General features: G+C 43.6%; 1 long non-coding RNA gene across 2 annotated transcripts; it reads right to left on the reverse strand.

Moving 5' to 3' along the window:
• Window positions 1–3,411: 3,411 nt before the first annotated feature.
• LOC119354441 lies at window positions 3,412–6,341 on the reverse strand. Of its 2 annotated transcripts, XR_005170933.1 has the most exons (4): window positions 5,126–6,341; window positions 4,753–4,936; window positions 4,619–4,678; window positions 3,412–4,555 (listed from the first exon to the last, which is right to left on the reverse strand). It is a non-coding gene; the product is annotated as an uncharacterized LOC119354441 (long non-coding RNA). The 2 variants fall into 2 exon arrangements; XR_005170932.1 differs by having other exon boundaries at window positions 4,753–6,341.
• Between the last annotated feature and the right edge of the window lie 2,649 nt (window positions 6,342–8,990).

An 8,990-nucleotide genomic window follows, 5' to 3' on the forward strand; every position in this document is an offset into this window, starting at 1 on the left:
TGGGGGAGTTGATACGTCCATTTTACATCATGTTTTGTTACTGTTATTTATGATGTTTTTATCCATAATAATGCCTTTTGGAGTAATTCTAATGCCTTTTCTCTCATAATATGCAAGGTATACACAAAGAGGAAGAATTCTGGCAGCTAGAAATCTAGACCTGGAAAAGCTACATCAGGCCACATATTCTGCACAACTCCAAACAAGCTGAAACTTCACGGATTTTTTATCAAATATATGAAGAATATTGGAGCAAACAACTACTAGAGGGGGCCCACTAGGTGGGCAAAACCCCCCTGGGCTCGCCAGGGAGCCCAGGCGCGCCCTGGTGGGTTGTGCTCACCCAGTCCCACCTCCGGTGTCCATCTTCTGGTATATAAGTCGTTTTGACCTAGAAAAAACAAGGGGGGGACTTTCAGAACGGAGCGCCGCCGTCTCGAGGCGGAACTTGGGCAGGAGCACTTTGCCCTCTAGCGGAGCGATTCTGCCGGGGGAACTTCCCTACCGGAGGGGGAAATCATCGTCAGCATCATCACCAACAACTCTCGCATCTTGGGGAGGGCAATATCCATCAACATCTTCAACAACACCATCTCATATCAAACCCTAGTTCATATCTAGTGTTCAATCCTGTTACCGGAACTATAGATTGGTGCTTGTGGGTGGCTAGTAGTGTTGATTACATCTTGTAACTGATTACTATATGGTTTATTTGGCGGAAGATTATATGTTCAGATCCAATATGCTATTTAATACCCCTCTTATCTTGAGCATGATTATCGTTTGTGAGTAGTTACTTTTGTTCTTGAGGTCATGGAAGAAATCATGTTGCAAGTAATCATGTGAACTTGATATGTGTTTGATATTTTGATATTATGTATGTTGTGATTCCCTTAGTGTTGTCATGTGAACGTCGACTACATGACACTTCACCATATTTGGACCTAAGGGAATGCATTGTGGACTAGCAATTAGATGATGGGTTGTGAGAGTGACAGAAGCTTAAAACCCAGCTTATGCGTTATTCCGTAAGGGACCCATTGGATCCAAAAGTTTAATGCCATGATTAGAATTTATTCTTAATACTTTTCTCGTAGTTGCAGATGCTTGAGGGAGGGTTAATCATAAGTAGTAGGTTTGTTCAAGTAAGAATAACACCTAAGAAACGGTCCATCCACATATCAAATTATCAAAGTAGCGAACACAAATCGAACCAACATGGTAAAAGTGACTAGATGAAATTCCCGTGTACCCTCAAGAACGCTTTACTTATCATAAGAGACCGTTTTGGCCTGTCCTTTGGCTCAAAAGGATTGGCCTACCTTGCGGCACCTTTGTTACCACTATCATTACTTGCTTGTTACAAATTACCTTGCTATCAAACTACTCTATTACTTACAATTTCAGCACTTGCAGACATTACCTTGTTGAAAACCACTTGTCATTTCCTTCTGCTCCTCGCTGGGTACAACACTCTTACTTATTGAAAAGAGCTACAATCGATCCCCTATACTTGTGGGTCTTCAAGGGGAAAGGCCACCCCAAAAATCAGATGCATGAGGCGCCCCGGCAGGGCCTGGCGGGGCGCGTGGAGGCAAAACCACCTCACCAACCACTCCAGCACGACCCACATCATCGATCAATGAGGTGTCAAGCCGCAATGTGATTAAGTGGCAGCCATTCACCACATAGAAGCCATTTCCTACGGAAGAAACCCACAGATGACACCCATTCTACGACATGTCAACAGAACAGGCGCAGAGCTGGCAAGATAGCACAGGAAGCCTTGCCGGGCAACCAGTGATGTGACACTAAGTGGTGCATTTAATGCGCCCTGTCAGCCCGCAGAGTTAGGTATGATAGCACTGTTTGCTATCATATCAGGGCATAATGACTACTTTGCAATTGTGGTGACTCCTTGATCTATAAAAGGAGGCCCATGGCAAACGTAGATAGGGTTGGAAAGTTGATGAACCCACACCCCCATACGCGCGCAGTCGCTACTGCCCTAAGGCAACCCCTACCGGGAAAGTGTACTACACTTCACCACCTCCATTCCACTATCAATCCACCAAAGAAGGAGTAGGGTTTTACGCCTCGCGGCAGCCCGAGCCGGGGTAAATTGCTTGTGTGCTCTCTGTCGTGCTGCCGTACGCTGGTCTGCTCTTTGTGCAACGCGACGTCCCCATGCCGAGCCAGCAAGGGGCCTCCTGGTCCCATAGGTGGCCGCGGATATCCCGCGACATCTTTGGCGTGCTAGGTAGGGGGATCGCTTGCACGAACCTGAAAGCGTGCGCAACACGTCATCTTCATCACCGTCTTCATCTTCGACGACACCATCAACCATGGCGCCCAAGAAGAAGTTCGGTGCTTCAGCCCATCCATTCACCTCGAAGGCTCCGCCGCCGCCGGCCTCTAATGCTGCGGGGGATGTGGAGGCACGAGAGGACGTGAACACTTCTAGGGATGTGGTTGGAGTAGGTGGATCCATCACCACTTCCCCCGCAGTCGAGACGGGGGCAGAAGCTATTGGAGGAGAATAACATCAGTAGCACCTCGATGGTCACGCTTCGAAAGGTGCAGGGGAGGGGGTCACTCCGTCCGCACCACCTCCTCTCACTGATGGGCACATCCGCAGCAACGACGTTCGATTCAGTGTAGGCCATCACCCTCCGGTCGCCCCCACCATGGGAGCGACCGCGGCGCATGCGCCTCCTCCCAAACAAGCCAACCAGACCACTGCGCTCGATGGAGCTGTTGACCCTCGAGCACCACCGCCGCACAACCCCGCTGCCCAGGTGGTCGTCCCACAACAGCGTGGGTGCAGCACCGCCGCCGCCGCCGATTGCACCGTCACGAGCCAGGCGACGGTGTGGTGGACGCCATCAACATCTATGCCAACCACAGCCACAGAGCTATGGCGCGAGCTCAGCTGTTGTTGAGGTTTCCGCCAGCAGCCGAGCAGATGGATGAATGGTGTGCTACTATCCAAAGCCTGCTCGGTTTTGTCACGGCCAATATGCGACTCTATCCTAAAGTAACTCGAAGGACCCACCAAGGATAGAACCGCATATCGGAGACAATTTTTCATGGTGGATATCATTACATCGTACCATTACATAATAGATGGGGATACATACAAAAGACATACAATGCCACCGAATACATGAACATCATACATGAGAACAACATCCGACTATCAGCACTGTCCCCCTGCTATGTAGAAAAATACTTGGGTTCACGACGCCCTATGCCACTTTATTATTTAGTTCAAGTATTATTATGGAAAATGTTAAAACCAATGTTGAGCCTTGCTGGAAGAGTTTTATCAGCGAACTGTCAAGAGGGCCCCATAACGCTCATCGTGTTGGGGACACAATATCAAGGAACATAACACCGATATGAGGCAAACTAGGGTGTCAAGAGTGGAACAAAATGCTAGGCAAAAGGTCGAGCCTTCCACCCTTTACCAAGTATATGTGCATTAATTAAACTAGATGATGCCCCGCGCGTTGCTGCGGGACTTTTTTCAGGAATTTCCTAAGAAAGGACACGAAAAAAAATCTCAAGTAATAAAACAGTACAGCAGTCTTGCACATAATGCATAGCTGGTGGTGTACATTAAGGTAAGGTGAAGAGGACACCAAATGCCTCACAATGGAGGTTTACAGAAAATATGTGCATGATAACAGTTGATGTAGATACATGTAGTCCAACATGATGATACTTTTGTAATTTTATACCGCTGAAGAATAGGTGGCGATCAAGATAGCAATTATTTATACTACTATATATAGGTAACTGGCATGGAAGAAAATGAAGCATGTATCTCTATTGTAGCATAGCCTACCCTACAATGTGTAAACGTTGCAGTATTATTAGGACGGTATTAAGTGGATCGTACCATGAGTGTGTTCATTCTGAAGAACTGGTTCATTCTGTTAGATAATACCTTCGTAGATATTTTTTTCTTCTGGCATTACTTTGCCTGTCCTCAAATGTTTCCCGTCGTTCTTGCAGTGCCACATAAAGACACAGAAAATTTTGATACACATCTTGACATAGATGTATGTACCATAGTGCCTTGTGTTGTTTCTATCAAGTGCCATTCTTTCAGGTTATTTTAATTCAAAGACAATAGGTGTCTTGTGTACTGGTGGTCCTAAAAACTCTTAGAGCTACCACTTAATAAAGAATCTACCTAATCTTAAACCGAAGAAACTTAGGTAATTTTAATAATTTATATGTAGCAAAGGTTCATTTAAGAATATCAAGCATATGATTTTCAAAGGTGGAACAATTGATGTAGAAAAATAAACAAATCATGAACAATTAGATGCATGCTGCACCGGAGGAATTCTGAGTAAGATCAAATTCTTTCTGCTGTTGTGGTTTAATAGTGGGAATAGAAGGTCATGTCAAATCAGAATATGTATTTTAATTTTCTTCTATAAATGTATGGAAGAATGATAGGATTTACCTTGTAGGATGTTGATTTGTTGATTTTCTGACAGTAATGGTGATTTGTACGTGTTCATTGTTATCTGTAAACGGCCTAAATGAGAAGAATTATTAGATAAATATATAGTACATTGCAGGGCGTTGAAGTGTTTTATACCTTTTGAATTTGCTGCTAGCATCTTCAGTAAATTCGACTTTTTATTTTGTACCGGGGTTTCTGTAAATGAAAGTTTGTGTTAAAACATTCATCCAGGAATTAAATATGTAGTCATATATATCTGTGAGCAGTACCTCGTTTGAATTTTTTTCTGTATCATCAGAAGCAACTACACTGACTGCTGATGTATTATCTTGTGAGGTCGCTTCTCTAAGGATAGTTGGACTATAAAGCAGTGTTCCAAAGGATAATGACAACACTCTCACCGCTTGTTTGGCTGGAACCTGGAAGTGACAACATGTCCTTACTTTGAGATGCCTGAAAATGTTCATAGTTTAACTTAGTATGAAGGCTGGAGATGGGATTCGTAATATGAGCATTGACTCACGTGAAAATACAAATGAAAGCAAGTTAAAAATGATAAAGATGTCAAGTTCATGGTAATAATCTATCAGCAAAAAAACAACATGCTGCAGGAGAATTGGAAATTGAGGAATCAGGGAGAACCTCATACAGAGAGAGGAATTAAACATGTTCCACATGGCGTTGAGGGCGCAGATGTTTCCTAACTCTGGCAGATGATTGCAAGAGCAGACTATAGTACATACATATGGTAAATTTATTTGACATCTGTAGCAATGACCTTCATGCAAAAAAAACATGTCAAGGTACAATTTCACATAAATCTAGTTGTCTAAACATAAAACCTGACTAAGAAAAAAATGACTTGGAGGATCAAGATGAGTGAGATATCTGGCTGAAGGAAGATTAGTAGCAGTGCATCCGACAGCTTTATAAATTATTTCAACCAAAAAATCAAGAGTTTTTTGTTGTTGTAGCCAATCAATTGCAGACGAAAACACATAGATCACCCGTTCAGTTCCTCCAATGAAGGTACTGTTCTCATATACGCATATGTACCGTCTCATTTGCTGGATGAATACATGAGGTGTATGTGTCCTTTTCTCAACAACAACAAAATCCCCCGATCTCTCTACAACAAACACCCATGATGGCAGCATGCGAGCAAATCGGACACCTTCATCAGCTGTCCAGGCATTTATACAGCAAACAGAACACGCCACTCATGCATCCAGCAAAAAGAACAGTACGCATGCGTACATGAGACACAAAGATGAAGAAATCTCACCGAAACAGAAAAATACGCCGCTCACCGCTGCCATCAAGCCGGTCGGCCGCTCACCGTCTACTCGAACCGCCGTCGAGAAACCATCCATCTGCATAGTGCATCGCCTTCAAAGGCTTTGGAGGCCGCATGTAGATCCTGTCCAGCGAACAGGAACAAAGGTCGGGTTCGGGCGCATCGGCCGGGGATAATCTCCACAGATTGGATGGCTCCATGCCTCCACCAAGACTCCAGCTCACCGGAGACGCAAAGGATGAAGAACTGCTGCAAACCTCGTCCCCCAAACAAACAGGGACTGAAGCCCCAACAACCGTCGCCTCGCCGGGAGCTGCCACCATCGCCGGCGCAGTTTCCAGTGAAGAGAATCACCACCACAGGCTCCGGTCGACCGGATCCGCGATACAAAAGGTCTCCGACTCCTCGCGGGCACCGTATCTGACGCCGTACGGACGGGGAGAAGCCCGGCCATCCCTTATTCCACTCGCTACCATCTCCGAAGCCACGGCGACGAAAACCTAACCCTGTGCACACCTCCACGCAGGGATTCCAGTTCCCCTCAGCTGCCCGGCATTAAATAGGAAGGGAAACGCCGGGTCCGGCGCCAGAGGGCGCCTCCCTGGTGTCACCGTTTTTTGCCCCCTTGTACTGTAGGACGAGAGAGGCCGAGAGGTTTTTGGGCGGATGCCTCATGCGTCCCTCTGGGAGCCGGGGAGCCGAGAAAGTGGAGCCAACTTGAATGCATGTAGTCTGTACAGGAGATGAACTCTTGGCATACCCCGTGGCTAATCAAACGACTGCTGGATTATGAGGGCAAGGAAAAAATGGCATGCATGTAGAAGTGGAGTGGAGGGTTAGTGCTGACATGGCAGTAGGAGAATGGATGATGATGTGGATAGGCTGCATGCTTAGTTAAATAGGTTAGTGGGGATGAACTATTTAGGTATTATAGATAAGAGATAGTGTGATATCGCATGATATCCATGTCCCAACACGGAACAACCTGCAACTGCACGTGCAACTAGCAACGCTATAAGAGGGGCTGAGCAAAGCGGTAACATAGCCAAACAGTGGTCGAAGAAGAACGAGTCCATGAAGAAGACCACCCCATGTAGTCGAACAAATCCTCACAATCGCAACGAAACAGGAACTATCGAGAAGGAGCACAACCGGAAAGAAGCAAGCAACATGGTAAGCACACAACCGATAAACATGGCATGATTCTCAACCAAGTATGATGCATGACAAGTCTATATGATGCTACTCATGGCAAGAGATGATGCATACAAGAACAACACAACAAAACAAGTTTAAATGAGGCCGGAAACAACATATAACAATTCTGGTAGGTCCTCATATGCAAATTTCAAAATTGGTACTGATTTGCATAAGACATTATGTTGAGGTGGTTAAACAGCAAGTTAAAGTGCACCAAGATGATCTATGCGGTTTTCTAGTCAAGATACATATAAAGTTCGTTTAATTCGGAGCTACGACCTAGAAGATATGAACAAAACAAATAAAACATGGCATTGATGCAAAATGCAAGAAAAACAACATCACAAACATTCCAAAACATGGACGCAACAAGGAATGATGAAACTACATGCCAAACCAAGCAAGTTTCATATAGATCATGCTCATAACGGAGCAACGGTTCAACACATACACTCAATACAAGTTTCAAACACAATCTGCCCAAAACAGCAACTAAGCACTTTGCAATCAAGGAAAAAACATGCTACAGGAATCATATGGACAAAAACTTGATATGCACTTCAATTACAGACAACATGCTTGAAATAACATTAAGGTTCAAGTTCATAGGCATCAAGATTAATCCAAGATGATCAATGCAAAAAGCAACTTGATAACACAGATTATGACTTAGTGAAAAACAGGGCATATGTATTAGTAGGGATAACATGTTGACATGTTGGAGGCATGAAACAATGAGGCTACAGTGCAAGATCATGGCAAACAAAAGCATGGCATTAAATTACTGGTTAAACATGGCAAAACAGGATTACTAAGCATCTCCATATGAGCCCTAGATCAATGGAAATCAACAAGACAAGATAAGCTGATTCTCAGACAAGATGCAAATCCGAGAATGCAAAACAATAACATTATGATGCTGAATTAGGAGGCACATAAAATCAAGCATAGCAACTTTAATAAATATGCAAAAGACATGTACATGTAGTATACATGATATACTTTAACTTAGTCCATGGGCACAAGTTCATATGACGCATGGAGTAATCACTATGATGCTTACAAAAAGGAACATGTTGTTAACATGATGATAGATTTAGCATGATGGCAACTTGAGAGCAAGAAAGAGACAATCTACAACAAGTTTTATGGCAACCAAGGACATGGCATAAAAGTACACATAACAAAGAGCAAATAACATTAAGGCATCATAACCATATGACTTATGGACTAGTGGGAACTATGAAGACAAGTTTGAATGTTGTAACAGTTTCAACAAGTGTAAAACAACAATATCGGCATAGCATGTTTGCAAGCTTGGACCAGAGGTCATAGGAAGTCCAAAATTATCAAACTTGGCATGTGGAAAAAGTACTCATAGCACACTTCAAATCATGTAATGGGAGCATCTCCAAAAGAGGCCTAGATTAACCAATAACAAGCTGACAACATGGCATCATGAAGTTAACATAAAACTAGAACATCATTAGGCATGTTCATGACAATGAAAACATATGCTACATGACGTATATGAGGCATCAAAAGGCATGGAATGATAGAGCATAACATGGACATCAAAACATGTCAACTAGGAACCTCAAGATTATGCATGGAAATGATGGTAGCATCAAGTTAACATGGCAACATCAAGTAACATTTACAGACTTAGCAAAAATCACTAAGTCTCAGAAAACAGCAAACATCAAGTAGCACACTTTGCAAGCTAGTGCTAATCACGACAAGGCACATAAAATGCATGGATGGCACCACTTAAATATGGCATGAAGATGCTCCAAATACATGTAGACATGGTGCACAAAAGATGAACACACAAAATGTTATGAAAAAGACAAATCAGCATGTTATGACAATTTTCAGCAGTTTACAACACTTAGAACTTTTGCAATGATGACTAAGGCATCAATATGGAAAGTAACATGCATGCAAATGACAGTAGCATGTAGAGCACTAAGAGGTGAACATTTTGATATATGATACGCTCAAAACGGA

The sequence above is a fragment of the Triticum dicoccoides genome, chromosome 2A (genome assembly GCF_002162155.2).
Source record: "Triticum dicoccoides isolate Atlit2015 ecotype Zavitan chromosome 2A, WEW_v2.0, whole genome shotgun sequence".
NCBI lineage: Eukaryota > Viridiplantae > Streptophyta > Magnoliopsida > Poales > Poaceae > Triticum > Triticum dicoccoides.